This window comes from Musca autumnalis, unplaced genomic scaffold, assembly GCF_047663935.1.
Source record: "Musca autumnalis isolate F117 unplaced genomic scaffold, ASM4766393v1 scaffold_5, whole genome shotgun sequence".
NCBI classification, from domain to species: domain Eukaryota; kingdom Metazoa; phylum Arthropoda; class Insecta; order Diptera; family Muscidae; genus Musca; species Musca autumnalis.
Window position 1 is genome coordinate 53,389,011 of NW_027412088.1, and position 16,234 is coordinate 53,405,244.

Here is a 16,234-nt window from a genome sequence, read left to right on the forward strand (position 1 = left end):
TTGTTACCACAAAGAACCTCAAATGTCAAATTACAGCTAGTTCGGTTAAAAATGTTAGCTAAAATCCTCAAAATACTGAAAATCGGGAGGTACGGGGCCTATACCAAAACATGGACCTATATAAACAATTTTTGGTCGAGAAGTGATGTGGCTACTTGGAACTTTATATGTCAAATTATAGCAAGTTTTGTTAAAAATTGAAGCGAAAATACTTAAAAAACCGAAAAAAAATTCACGTATGTTGGTCCTTAAAAATCCACGATTGTTGGCGCTTAAAACAATATTCTTTAAAAATTACCATTTGTTGACCCTTGAAAAAATTTTCTATAAAAAATCCACGTTTGTTGACCCTTGAAAAAATTTTCTATAAAAAATCCACGTTTATTGACCATTGAAAAAATATTCTTAGAAAATCTCCATTTGGTGGTCCTTGAAAATTTTTTCTGTAAAAAATTCCCATTTGATGGCCCTTGAAAACATATTCTTTAAAAAATCCACGTTTGTTGGTCCTTGAAAAATATTCTTTAAAGAATCCACGTTTAGTGTTCCTTGAAGAAAAATTCTTTAGAAAATCCACGTTTGTTGCCCCTTAAAAAAATATTCTTTAAAAATCCCTATTTAGAGGTCTTGAAAAAATATTCTGTAAAAAAAAAATCCCATTTGACGGTCCTTGAAAAAATATTTTTTAAAAAATCCACGTTTGTTGACCCTTAAAAAAATATTCCTTAAGAATCCCTATTTGGAGGTCCTTGAAAAAATATTCTGTAAAAAATTCCCATTTGACGGTCCTTGAAAAAATATTTTTTAAAAAATCCACGTTTGTCGACCCTTAAAAAAATATTCCTTAAGAATCCCTATTTGGAGGTCCTTGAAAAAATATTCTGTAAAAAATTACCATTTGACGGTCCTTAAAATAATATTCTTTAAAAATCCCTATTTGGAGGTCCTTGAAAAAATATTCTGTAAAAAATTCCTATTTGACGGTGCTTAAAAAAATATTTTTTAAAAATTCTCATTTGACGGTCCTTGAAAAAATATTCTGTAAAAAATCCACGTATGTTTGTCCTTGAACAAATATTCTTTAAAGAATCCACGTTTGGTGTTCCTTGAAAAAAATTCTTTAAAAAATCCACGATTGTTGGTCCCTGACAAATATTCTATAAAAAATCCCCATTTGATGGTGCCTGAAAAAAAACCTTTAAAAAATCCATGTTTTTGGCCTTGAAAAAATATTCTGTAAAGATATCCATCTAATGGTCGTCGAAACGTTTGTTTGTGTATGGTTCTTGAAAAAATATTCTGTAAAAAATCTACGTTTGTTGGTCCTTGAAAAAATACTTTGTAAAAAACTCAAGGTTTGTTGGTCCTTGAAAACAAATTATGTATTTAAAAAATCCACAATTGTTGGTCCTTGAAAAATATCCTTTAAAAAATCCCCATTTGATGGTGCTTGAAAAAATATTCTGTAAAAAATTCCCATTCGATGGTCCTTTAAAAATATTCTTTACAAAATCCACGTTTGTTGGTCCTTGAAAAATATTCTTTAGAAAAATTCTCGTTCGTGAGTCCTTCAAAAAATATTCTTTAAAAAATCCATTTTTGTTGTTCCTTGAAAAAATATCCTTAAAAAAATCCACTTTGTTGGTCCTTAAAAAAATATTCTTTAAAAATCCACGTTTGTTGGTCCTTAAAAAAATATTCTTTACAAAATCCAAGTTTGTTGGTCCTTAAAAACTACTGTTTAAAAATCAATGATATTGAAGGGTAATAAAAAAGAAAATTGATTTTACCACCAAGAAAAACAATAACCACAGCGCGCTAGAACGTTTTTTTCTTTCTCCTGAACATAAATTCTAAGAAGGGACTTACGACATTTTACTACAAGACATACGTTATTAAACCGCCCTGGGAATTGTTCTTTTTCAAAAACAAACATGATTAAACTCAAAAGGGTTCACCACTTGTTTTTGTGAAAATATTTAATAATCTTTTACAAATAAATTCCTTTATAATTTCCATCACTTCTTACATTTACATCTTGCCAAATGTAATTATCTCACAAATATCCTCAGGGCAAAAAAGTGTATGGAAATAAATATTTTTTCTTTTGTGCAATTCAATTTAAAAGGTCGTCCTTCACCTTTGTTGAATTCCAATCCCCAGCCAATGTGAAGAAAATTAAGTTGAACGGAAATTAATTTAGGATAATGACAAAATATGTGGCCTTGTAATGTTGAACGCAAACACACACACTCACACGCATGCACGTACACAGGAACACAACATTTTGTTTGACAGGACATTTAATTAAACTCATTTCGAAGTTGTCTCAATTGGTATTGCCAATGTGGCAGTTGTTGTGGTTGCTGTTACCGATGACGATTTTGGCCAACAAGTCAATTCAATTAATTTCTACCCCTTTTCCAAAAGAGAACGAAACAACAACAAAAACGCTCATGGATTTGCTATGTGATTGACATTGAAGAGATGATGTTTAAACATTTTGCCTACAGGATTTTCTCAAAAACAAAATTCTTTATTCAGAAAAAAAAAATATTTTAAGATTTTTCGTATTTTTCCACCCTAATGATGAACACAAAGTCACAAAGCAAGAATTTACAAGAAAAACATAACACAATAACAACAACATCATTCACCCTCTTCAAATCTCAACGTGATGCCCTTAAAGTAAAAGTAGGTAATTGAAACACCCACCCGTCATCCGCCACCCACCACCATCACCTTTATTTGGTTCACTCTCCTCTGCCACCCACCCCCTTTTGTAAGCTCCATAATTAGTCCGAGTTTGTGTTTGTATTTGTTTTGCTTGGTTGGCTGATTGTTTTTTGATGCTTTTCATTTTTCGTTTTTTTTGGTATTTCATGCAACAAATTGTTGAATGTTTAATTGAAAACAGAGAACAAGAAAAACAACAAATAACAACAACTACAACAAAGAAAAACAATGTTAACCGAAACGAAAACATGGTTCATATTGACGGTGGCAACTTTGCCAAAGGAAGTTTATGCTGGGATTTATGTATTTGGAGATTCCAAAAAAAGTCAGGGGGGTTATGTAGGGAAAACGAAGAAGCGAAAATATGTATATCGGCGTTTCGGAAGTTTACAACAGTCCATCTTTTGAACTCCTTGAAAATATTAACCAGAAAACTCCTTTCACTATACACTCAACCAAAGAGCTCTTGCTGAGGATGTTAAATTGCAAAATCTCAACCTCACTACATCGGGCTGGACTGTTATAAGTCTAGCACCTTGTAACGAGGACGGTGGGATGGTTGCAAGAGTGGCGGTCGACCCCCCTGGGGAGTTATATCTTAGAGGACGTGAGGGAAAACTGAATTTCGGTTCAGGATGGGTTCGGTTTCGACTGAGTCCACCCCACGAAACTCAGTAAGGGTAAGGAAGCGGCAAAAGCTGCGCATCTTGCAGATTAATCTGCATCATTGCAAAGCCGCCGCCGCTGAACTACTCTTGTCCCTCACGACCTCTGAAGTATACATTGTCTTAGTCCAGGAGCCTTTTATCAATAAGAAAAAGGTTTCTGGACTAAGCAATGCCAATTTCGACATCTTCGCCGCGTCCGAGGGGGACAAGGTGAGGACTTGTATAGTAGGTAAAAAGAGCTTGAATCTAATCTTCCCATCTAATTACAGCAACGGTGACATGTGCACGGCCAGACTGGAGCATGGTACGGGGGTGGCCACACTACTGTCATCCGTATACATGCCTTTTGAGGACCCAGACCCACCAAACCTGGATGTCCGACGGTTGCTCGATAATATGATGGGTACCTGCAACGTGATCCTGGGATGTGACGCAAACGCACACCATTGTCAATGGGGCTGAGCAAGGAGACCAACAAAATTTGGTGAGTCTATATTCGATTTTATTTTATCATAAAATTTACCAATATCCAACTTTTAACATTAGAGATAGGGAGGAGGTCATCGACCTAACCCTCTCGAATCTAGATGACTCCGCCCTAAGGAATTGGAGGGTATCTAAAGAATGTTCCTTCTCGGATCATATGAATATATTCTTCGATGTCTTTTTTGACGGAGGTCGCCAAACTCCTCATTGGAACCCGAGAAGAACAAACTGGGATAAATACACGGAACTAAGGATTTCTCAACTGACTCTTAATATTAATATAGAAACAGCTGAGGAACTTAATGGGACTGTAAATAATCTTGATTAGGACTCCTACAAGGTGAGCTTCAATAAATACAAGAGTGAAATCAAGCGAGCAAAGAAAAAGTCTTGGGCTAATTTCTGTGAGTCAATAGAAGGAATCAACGACGCAACTAGGTTTCGAAGATTACTCTCCAAGGACCCTTAATCCATCGGAAATATCAAGAAGTAAGATGGTGCGTGTGTGACAGACTCTGCTACAGAGACTCTTATCCTCTTGGCAGGGACCACTTCCCAGGCTGTAAGGGCCTATGGATTTGGATCTCATTGGCAAGGTGGTTAGCAGAAATAAGATTAAATGGACTGTCAACACTTTCAAGCCATATAAGTCACCTGGACCGGATGGTATAACGCCGGTGATGCTTCAATTTGCATCGCCACGCTTATATCAAATCCTGGAGGAGATCTATAGGGCGTGTTTCACTCTCTCGCTTGTACCGGGTCTGTGGAAAGAGGTAAAAGTTACTTATGTTAGCAAAGCGGGAAAACCTAGTCACTCTACACCAAATTACTACAGACCCATTAGCTTATCATCCTTTCTCCTTAAGACTCTCGAAAGACTGATCGATTTGGAGATAAGGAGTCATGTAGACACCGCCTCTATAAGCAACTCGCAGCATGCATATTTTAAGGGCGAATCTATGGAGACTGCTTTGCATGAGGTGGTAGGTTTCATTGAGAGAAACATGGAAAACTCAAACTTTACCTAGGCTGCCTTTCTGGACATAGAAGGAGCTTTCAATAATGTGGAACTTGAGTCAATAAAATTCTCACTTAAAAAGTTAACACAACCGAAACCCTAACTTGTTGGATAAATAATATGCTAAAAACCGTTACTGTGGCTACTTCGGAACTTATGCAAAGAGCCTTATCGACGCTGTCGCGCTGGGCTAAGGCTAACGGCCTTGGAGTAAACCCAACTAAGACAGAACTGGTAATATTCACGAGGAAGCGTGAGCTCGGCGTATTTGTCCCACCAACACTTGATGGAGTGCAGCTTCAGCTCTCGCCCGAAGCAAAGTACCTTGACACAATCCTGGACTGTCAATTGCGATGGAACAGGAATGCTGAGGAGCGGGCGAAGAGAGGACTGATTGCACTTTATTCATGCAAGAATTTCATTGGGAAAGGTTGAAGTCTAAACCCATCGATTATACACCGGTTATATAACACCATGGTTAGACCCAAAAATCGCCAAAAATCGACATCCAGCAAACAAGACAAGGCGCAAAGAGCTGCCGCGATTCTCATAACTGGAGCCACCAGGAGCACACCCCAAGCTGCTATGAAAGCAATGCTGAACCTAAGACCTCTGAGCCTCAGCATTAAGTGTCAGGCAACTCGTTGTGCCCTAAGGCTACATGAACAGAATCTCTGGCGCGGTTGTGCGTAAGGGCATGGATGTATCCTCAATGAATCGGGTATCAATGTGAACCAACATGGAAAACTGTACGACTATATTCACCAGTCCTGAGATTTGACGATATAGATGTCGTTATACCTAGTAGAGACGACTGGAACCGCAGTAACCGCCCTCTGGACGGTCTGGCTTTTTATACAGACGGTTCCAAGATGGAGGAAGGTACGGGGGCTGGCGTCTACTGTGAAAGGCTATCTCTTGAGTACGCTTACAGGCTAGATAGCAACTGTAGTGTCTTCCAGGCTGAAATCTTCGCGATTTGGAAGGCAACGGAATTGATAAAAAGTTTGGATGCAGAAATCTTTGAACCGGTGTCCATCTTTGTGGATAGACAAGCGGCTCTTAAAGCCATCAACTCCTGCAACATCAAGTCCGATGTCTTTCTTAAGTGTAGAACAGCCTTGGGAACGCTAACTAACGGCTATCGGCTATGCTGGGTACCAGGACACCGCGACTATATGGGTAATGAAAGAGCAGACGAATTAGCTAGATGAGGATCGCAGTCTACAGATCTAGCAATCGCTGACTCCATCAAACCACCCATTTGTCACTTTTTCCAAAGAATTGAAACGTTCTCTGACGAAAGAGCCAGTGAACTATAGCATAATGAACCTAGGTGCATTGTGTCAAGATCCATTTGGCCGTCTCTGTCAGTCAAAAGAACGAATTCTCTGTTGAACCTAAGTAAAGCTGAAGTTAGAGTAATGACGGGAGTTATTACTGGACACTGCTATGTCAGGGCCTTTACCATCAAATGGGATGAGGATGTTAATGACTATTGCAGACTCTGTGGGGATGAGGAGGAGATGGAGATGATCGAGCACCTCCTGTGTCGATGTCCAGTGCTGGCTCTTTACAGCACATCCCTCATTTTTACCCCGGATGATCACAATGAACCGGAAGGTCTCCGAGTGACACAGTCACAAATTAGTGGCTGCACATCCACAAACCTAACCTACACTCCACCAAGTATGAAGGGTATATTAGGTTTGTTTTTCTGTTCGTAATTCATATAAGTGAACATTAGCAACAACATAACGTATATATATTCTTGATCAGGATAAAATTCCGAGTCGATCTAACCATTTTAATCTGTGGTAATATCTCTTGCATCCTCGTTAATTGAGCCAGAATGCAATATTTGTTCACTCGAGTGTATTTCATTCCATAAGCAGGTCATGCTCCAATATGGGCTATATCGGTCCACGTTTTGGTATAGCCCCCATATAACGATACCTCTGAATTTTAGATATTTGAGATTTTAATTGCATTTTTTGTCCCAACTATCTGTAATTTAACTTTTGAGGTTTACAGTGGTCACAATACTCCTTCACCAAAAATTGTCGGCACAGGTGCATGTTTTGATAAAGCCCCCTTATAGCGATACCTCCGAATTTTAGGTATTTTGAGGGTTTTCCCTACATTCTTGGACCGAACTACTTGTAATTCGACATTTGTGGTTCCCAGTGGTCACGAAAATTCTCCAACAAAAATGTTCAAAATAGGTCCATGTTTTGGTATGGCCCCAATATAACTGTACCTCCCGATTTAAGATATTTTGAGGTTATCTCTAAAACTTTTCAACCAAACTATTTGTAATTTAACTTTTGAAGTTCCCAACGATCGAACAATTTCTGCAACAAATATGTTCAACATAGGCCCATGTTTTGGTATGGCTCCAATATAACGGTAACTTACGGTTTTTGATATTTTAAGAATTTTATATGCATTTATGTCCGAAATGGCTATAATTTAAGATTTGGATTTCCCATTGGTAAGAAAAATTCTCCACACAAAAATTATCAACATAGGTCCATGTTTTGATATAGCCCCCATATAAGGTTACCTCCAGATTTTAAACGTTTTTGTCCGAACTAGATGTTATTTAACATTTGAGGTCATTAGTAATCAGGAAACTTCTCCACTAAAAACTTTCAACATGGGCCCAGATGTTGGTATGATTTTTAGGGGTTTCGCAAATTTGTTTGGGCGAACTACCTGTAATTGAGCACTTGAGGTTCCCAGTGTTTATAAAGCTTCTCCACCAAAAACGGTCAACTTATGTCCATGTTTTGATCTAGGCCCCATATAACGGTACCTCCCGATAGATAATTTTGATAATTATGCAACATTTTTAAAGGACTACCTGCAATTTCACATTTGAACTCCCAGTGGGCACAAAAATTCTCAAAAAAAAATTGTCGACGTAAGTCCTCATTTTGGTATAGCCCCAATAGAACGGTAACTCCCGATTATCACGCAGATTATCCGTTGGAGATTTTTAAAGTTTTAAGCAAAACTTTTTAGGCGTTTTTGGGTAGGGTCACTAAAAAATCTTCTGGCCTAGGCAACACGCAGTGTCGCCAGCCGTCATTTGGCAAGTTTTTTGGAAAGTTTGACAGTTTTTAGCCTAAGAGTACTCAGAACCGTTTGACATACGACCATGTGTTGACTTGTTTACATCTGTTCGAGAGATTTTATTGCGCTCCAGATAGACTGGTGGATGGACAGGACTAAATCGAATCTAAATTGTGAAACGGATTTCGTCTTAACATACTTGCGGTCTAAAGCCATTATTCAGATGAGGCGTAAACTTATAGGCTGAGGGTATAAAGTATTCACCACCTCATGTTCAGTCTTGGCCCTGAAATTTGAATATAAAAATTATGTACACTGACATATTTGGTATGGCGTTAAATTTCGATGTCACCAAACCTAAATCGGTATCGATAACCACAAATACCGACATTCTGCACTAAAATTGACATTTAAAAACTCCATACTTTGATCCGAAATATTCTTCAGGAAACATAGTTCTTGGAATAATGTACGTTTAAAAAATGTTCTTTAAAAAAGGAAAGTCAGATGGTCATAGAAAAAATATTCTTTAAAAAAAATCCAGGTATTATGGTCACAGAAAAAATATTCTTTAAAAAATCCACGACTGAGGGTCATAGAAAAAATATTCTTTAAAAAATCTATGTCTGATGGTGATTGAAAAATATTCTACTCAAACCTACTTTTGTTGGTCCTTAAAAAAAATCCAAACGACTGATGGTCACAAAAAAAAATATTTCTCAAAAATCAACGACTGATGATCATTGAAAAAATATTCCTCAAAAAATCCACAATTGATGACCATTAAAATAATATTCCTCAAAAAATCCACGATTGAAGGTCACTGAAAAAATATTCTTCAAAAAAGTCAAGACTGATGGTCATTAAAAAATATTCCTCAAAAATCCAGGGTTTTCGGTCCTTGAAAAATATTCTTTAAAAATCCCCGGTTTATTGGCCCTCGAAAAAGTGTTCTATAAAAAATCCAGGTTTGCTGTTCCTTGAAAAAATATTGTTTAAAAAATCCACGTTTGTTGGTTCTCGAAAAATGTTCTTCAAAAAATCCACGTTTGTTGGTCCATGAAAAAATATTGTTTAAAAAATCCACGCATGTTGCTACTTGAAAAACTATTGTTTAAAAATCCACGTTTGTAGGTCGTGAAAAATATTCTATAAAAAATCTACGTTTGTAGGTCGTGAAAAATATTCTATAAAAAATCCACGTTTGATGAACGTAAGAAAAAATATTCTTAAAAAAATCCACGTTTGTTGTTGCTTGAAATAATATTGTTTAAAAAAAATCCACGTTCGTTGTTCCTTAAAAAAATATTGTTTAAAAGATCCACATTTGTTTGTCCTTTAAAAAAATATTCTTTAAAAATCCACATTTGAAGGTAATTGAAAAAATATTCGTGAAAGTAATTGAAAAAATATTCTTTAAAAAATCCACGTTTGATGAAGGTAATTGAAAAAAACGTTCTTTAAATATCCACGTTTTTTTGCTCGTTAAAAAAATATTGTTTTGAAAAATCCACGTTTGATGAACGTAATTGAAAAAAAAAATATTCTTAAAATAATCCTTGCTTGAAAAAATATTGTTTAAAAATCCACGTGTGTTGTTCCTTGAAGAAATATTGTTTAAAAATCCACGTGTGTTGTTCCTTGAAGAAATATTGTTTAAAAATCCACGTGTGTTGTTCCTTGAAGAAATATTCTTTAGAAAATCCAGGCTTGATGAACGTAGTGAAAAAAATATTCTTTAAAAAATCCACGTTTGTTGGCCCTTGAAAAAAATCTTTAAAAAGTCAACGTTTGTTGGTCCTTGACAAAATATTCTTTAAACAAAATCTTCGTTTGTTGTTCGTTGAAAAAATCTTGTTTAAAAAATCCACGTTTGTTGTTCGTTGAAAAAATCTTGTTTAAAAAATCCACGTTTGTTGTTCGTTGAAAAAATCTTGTTTAAAAAATCCACGTTTGATGAACTAATGAAAAAATATTCTTTAAAAATACACGTTTGTAGGTCCTTGACAAAATATTCTTTAAAAATACACGTTTGTAGGTCCTTGACAAAATATTCTTTAAACAAAATCCTCGTTTGTTGTTGCTTGAAAAAATATTGTTTTAAAAATCCACGTTTGTTGTTGCTTGAAAAAATATTGTTTAAAAAATCCACGTTTGTTGTTGCTTGAAAACATATTGTTTAAAAAAATCCACGTTTGTTGTTGCTTGAAAAAATATTGTTTAAAAAATCCACGTTTGTTGTTCCTTGAAAAAATATTCTTTAAAAAATCCACGTTTGTTGTTCCTTGAAAAAATATTCTTTAAAAAATCCACGTTTGTTGTTCCTTGAAAAAATATTCTTTAAAAAATCCACGTTTGTTGTTCCTTGAAAAAATATTCTTTAAAAAATCCACTTTTGTTGTTCCTTGAAAAAAATATTGTTTAACAATTCAAGTTTGTTGGTCCTTGAAAAAGGATTCTGTAAAAAATCCAGGGATGTTGTTCCTTGAACAAATATTCTTTAAAAAATCCATGTTTGTTTTCCTTAAAAAAATATTCTTTAAAAATCCACTTTTGTTGTCCTGGAAAAATATTCTCGTAAAAATCCATGTTTGTTGTTCCTTAAAAAATATTCTATATAAAATCAATATTTGTGGTTCCTTGACAAAATATTCTATGAAAAATCAAGGGTTGTTGTTCCCAAAAAAATATTCTTTAAAAATCCATGATCGTTATCCTTGAAAAATATTCTCTTAAAAATCCATGTTTGTTGTTCCTTAAAAAATGTTCTATAAAAAATCCAGGTTTGCTGTTCCTTGAAATATAATCTTTAAAAAATCCAGGTTCCACATCTGTTGGTCCTTGAAAAATATTGTTTAAAAACCACGTTCGTTGCTCCTTGAAAAAATGTTATTTAAAAAATCCACGTTTGTTGGTCCTTGACAAGATATTCTTAAAAATATCCTCGTTTGTTGTTCCTTAAAAAAATATTCTTTAAAAAATCTATCCTTGTTGGTCCTTAAAAAATATTCTTTAAAAAATCTACGCTTGTCGGTCCTTAAAAAATATTCTTTAAAAAAATCCACGTTGTTGGTAATCGAAATTTATGTTTAAAAAATCCACGTTGTTGGTAATCGAAATTTATTTTTAAAAAATCCACGTTGTTGGTAATCGAAATTTATATTTAAAAAAATCCACGTTGTTGGTAATCGAAATTTATGTTTAAAAAATCCACGTTGTTGGTAATCGAAATTTATTTTTAAAAAATCCACGTTGTTGGTAATCGAAATTTATATTTAAAAAAATCCACGTTGTTGGTAATCGAAATTTATATTTAAAAAATCCACGTTGTTGGTAATCGAAATTTATGTTTAAAAAATCCACGTTGTTGGTAATCGAAATTTATTTTTAAAAAATCCACGTTGTTGGTAATCGAAATTTATATTTAAAAAAATCCACGTTGTTGGTAATCGAAATTTATATTTAAAAAATACACGTTGTTGGTAATCGAAATTTATATTTAAAAAATCCACGTTGTTGGTAATCGAAATTTATACTTAAAAAATCCACGTTGTTGGTAATCGAAATTTATATTTAAAAAATCCACGTCACTGATCCATCTAAAAATTTTCAAAAAAAAAAAAATCCTTCAAAATTATTTAAACAATTCATCGGGTGGACGATGAGAAAATATTCTTTAAAAAATTCACATTTATTTTTCTGGCAGTCATTCAAAAAATCTTCTTTAGTCTTAATCTAGTCTTCATATATCCTTCCATTAAGTATTTACAGACTCAATTTCTAAATCCCTATATTTTTTATAAACCCTAAATCCAAACGAAAAATGTATATATAATGCCTTGAGTAGGGTAAGAAAAAAAATTAATTTTTAATTTTTAATTTTTTTAATTTTTAATTTATTGAGACTAAAGGATAACAATAAGGTGATTTTTTTTACATAATAATGAACACTTACGACTATAATGTATTATCGCAATGATTAAATGGTGTTTACAGCATCAGGCTTATACATAGATTGTCGCTTATATACATAGATAGTGTTTATAAAGGTATATACGCCCTTGCTCCCGGGGCTGATTAAAAGGTTTCTTAATTTTAGGGGTTGTGTACTTAAAACTAAAAGAAAAAAAAAAAAAAAGTTATTATAATATAAAAATTCTCGTTTCGTTGTTCCTTAAAAAAATATTCTTTAAAAAAGCCACATTTGTTGGCCCTTCAAAAAATATTCTTTAAAAAATCCACGTTGTTGGTAATCGAAAATTATATTTAAAAATCCACGTCGTTGGTCCATCTAACAATTTTCCAAAATATACTAAAAATTTTTTAAACAGTTCGTCGGAAGGACGATGAGAAAATATTCTTTAAAAAAACACATTTATTTTTCTGGCAGTCATTCAAAAAATCTTCTTTAATCTTAATCTAGTCTTCATATATCATTCCATTAAGTATTTACAGACTCAATTTCTAAATCCCTATATTTTTTATAAACCCTAAGTCCAAACGAAAAATGTATCTATAATGCCTTGAGTAGGGTAAGAAAAAAAATTAAACAAAACCAAAATATGTAATTGAAAATTTACCTTTTATTTCGTCAGGAATGCAGAGAGGTTGAACAAATCCTTATTAACCCAAAAACAATGTTCAAAGAAGATGCTTGTCAAACATCCACATCCACAAATACTCTCTTTCACAAACTTCACTTCATATAATACAATGAAACTTTAGTAAAACATAACGGTAATGTACCATAGCTTCACATTGCTCTTTGACGTTGTTGTAGATGATCAGATGGAAAAAAATCTGCTGTGGCAAAGATGTGTTGGGGAGGGGAGATGACAAAAAAATTGCAGGTGTACAGCAGCTGTAGCAGCAACAGCTAGGCAAATGCTGGCAAAACTGGAACTCCAAAACACACAAAAACAACACGAAAACTTAAAAACGAACCGAAATGAAAGTGAAACGTAGAATCAACATCGATAACGAGGACAATGAGCGCCACGACAAGACATTTTTCGAACGCGTTTTAACGTTTTATGTTTTGGGTTTTCTTTTCTTTTGTTTTTTTTTTTAAATGCCACCGAAACAAATTCACACGTATACGCACCGTTTAACCGTTCCGCAGTAAGTTTGAGACAATTTTCGCTTGAAATTATTCGTTAAATGGCAATTGAATACAAATTTAAATTGGTTATTGACATTTTTTATTTATTTATTTTATTTTTTTTTTTTTTTTTGTTTTGTTTTGAAAACAACAAGTATGCTTTTTGAATTCACAAAATTTTATTTAAATATTTTTCAAATATTTGTATTTCTTTAAATAACTGATTTTTCTTTTTGTTTCTACTAAAAAAAAACAATCCACAATATTAATTATTCAAAGACATGCTCACAAAACAACACTTACACACGGAGAACAACACAACTACACTTGTAAACACCAGGGAAAACACAAAGGGACACAATATTTTTTTCATAAATTTTTTATTAATATTTATACATTTCAATATTTTTCTATATCCTCCACAGACACAAACACTTTTGATTTTTTTTTTTAATTTTCCCTTTAAAATATTTTTTACATTTTTGTTTTCACAATTTTGTTTTATTTTTCATTGCTTGCTTTTATTTGCCAAGATTTTTTTCAATATTATTTTTTTTAAGATTTTTCTTTTTTCTCTTTTTTTCTTGTTGTTGTACGCCGGATACAACTAAACACATTGGATACTCGTTTCGTACTGGATGGGCACCTCATCAAATGTAGTTTGCCTTGGCAAATAATCTAGCTGCTGGATAACACACATACACACACACACGCATACAGAACAAACTTTATACTCTCAATTGCAAACATTCATATATACCATTAAGGCAACAAACGCACACACTGGCACACACACAAATAATGGTACTGTTGATTTGTACTCACTCACCGAAAAATACGAAATATCAACCAGCCAGCCAGCGACTTCTATGACCGACCAACCGCCCGAATGTGCAACAGCTGGAGTATATTAAAGCAAGCAGAAATTGCCAACAACAGCAACAACTAAAAGTATCCCCAAAACATACCCAAACACAGACACAAACAAACCTACATACATTTTTTGCTGGAACCTATACGAAAACGTGGCACAAGCAAAACATGCGTAAATCTGACACACATTCTCAATGTTAGCAAAATTGGCTATAACAGAGATGTTATTTTGTTAACATAGGAAAGCTCTTATACACTGTTGTAAACCTTTGCTCCGGAAATTTATTTTTCTCTTTATTTATGTCGCATTTTTATGCGAGTGGTATATAAATGCATAGTAAAGCAATTGGACTCGGGATAATTAAAAAAAATTACATCCTTGAAATCGCATTAATTAACAAATAAATCCACATACTTGAAAAAATATTTTGTCAAAAATCCACGTCCTTGGAAAAATATTTTTTTAAATCCAAATCATTGAAAAAATATTTTTGTAAAAAATCCAAGTCCTAGGAAAATTCTGAAAAAAATTTTGAATCCACGTCATTGAAAAAGTAGTTTTGAAAACCCAAGTCCTTAAAAATATATTTTTTAAAAAACCAAGCCATTGAAAAAATATTTTTTAAAAAACCAATTCATTAAAAAAATATTTGTAAAAAATCCACGTATTTTAAAACTATTTTTTTAATCCACGTCTCTGAAAACAATTTTTCTAAATCCACGTCGTTGAAAAAATAGGTTTAAAAATCCACGTCCTTAATAAATATTTTTTTGTACCAACTAGTAGATTTTCTTTTAAATAATTTTGTTTTAAATCCTCGTCAGAAACATTTTTTTAATCCACGTTAAAAAATATTTTTTTAAAAAAACTACAAGCCGTAAATTTTTGTTAAATTCTCGACGTTGAAAAAATAAAATTTAAAAAATTCACATCCTTTAATTAATTTTTTTTAAAGTCACTTCCTTTAAAAAGATATTTTTTAAACCATCGTTAAAAAAAATTAAATCAACATTCTTCAAAAACTATTTTTTAGTCAACATTCTTAAAAAAATATTTTTTTTTAATCAACATTGTTCAAACAATATTTTTTCAAATCGACGTTCTTAAAAAATATTTAAAAAAATCCACGTCGTTGAAAAATAATTTTTAAAAAATCCACGTCTTTGAGATACTAATTTTTAAAAATTCCACGTCCATGAAAAACTAATTTTTAAAAAACAGATATCCTTGAAAAAGTAATTTTTAAAAAATCCACGCCCTTTAAAATCTAATTTTTAAAAAATCCACATCCGTCATTTTTTTTAAATCCTGGTCCTTGAAAATACTATTTTAATAAATCCACTTTCTTGATTTTTCAAAATAGTCTGGCTTAATCCCTTTTGTTGTTTTAATATTTAAAACAACAAGTTTATTAGTGGAGAAGGTTTGGCATTGTTCGCCATGTGGTCTTCTTATAAAAGACCATGTGGTCTTCTTATAGTAGAACATTTGGTCTTCCTATAGTAGACCATTTGGTCATCCTATAGAAGACCATGTGGTCTTCTTATAGAAGACCATGTAGTCTTCTTATAGAGGACCATGTGGTCTTCTTATAGAAGACCAAGTTGTCTTCTTATAGAAAACGAAGTGTTCTTCTTATAGAAGACCATGTGGTCTTCTTATAGAAGACCATGTGGTCTTCTTATAGAAGACCATGTGGTCTGCTTATAGTAGACGATTTGGTCTTCCTATAGAAGACCATGTGGTCTTCATATAGAAGACCATGTAGTCTTCTTATAGAGGACCAAGTTGTCTTCTTATAGAAGACCAAGTTGTCTTCTTATAGAAGACCAAGTTGTCTTCTTATAGAAGACCAAGTGGTCTTCTTATAGAAGACCAAGTTGCCTTCTTATAGAAGACCAAGTATAATATTGGTATAAAAACCAATCCTTTGAAAAAATATTTTTTAAAATTCCACGTCTTTTAACAATTTTTTTTAATCCACGTCTTTGAAAAAATTTTTTTCTAAATCCACGTAAAGAATCCAAGTAGTAGTCGTTGCAAAAATAGTTTTAAAAATCCACGTCCTTAATAAATATTTTTTTACACCAACTAGTAGATTTTCTTATAAATACTTTTTTAAATCCTCGTCAGAAAATTTTTTTTAAACAACGTTGAAAAAATATTTTTTTAAAAAATCCACGACGTTAGAAAATTAATTTGAAAAAAAATTCACATCCTTCAATTATTTTTTTTAAGTTACGTCCTTTAAAAAATATTTTAAATCATCA

At 33.1% G+C, this 16,234-nt stretch overlaps 1 long non-coding RNA gene across 2 annotated transcripts in view; it reads right to left on the reverse strand.

The window, feature by feature from the left end:
- LOC141387534 (uncharacterized) overlaps nucleotides 1-13,726 on the reverse strand; it is a 59,478-nt gene extending 45,752 nt beyond the window's left edge. Inside the window, exons 1-2 of one of the 2 annotated variants that reach the window (XR_012408579.1) lie at nucleotides 13,394-13,726; nucleotides 12,570-13,329 (exon numbers count right to left, since the gene is read on the reverse strand). This is a non-coding gene — a long non-coding RNA (uncharacterized lncRNA). Of the gene's footprint in view, nucleotides 1-12,569; nucleotides 13,333-13,393 lie in introns of both variants that reach the window. The other variant, XR_012408578.1, reaches the window with a different exon arrangement.
- Nucleotides 13,727-16,234: the final 2,508 nt, after the last annotated feature.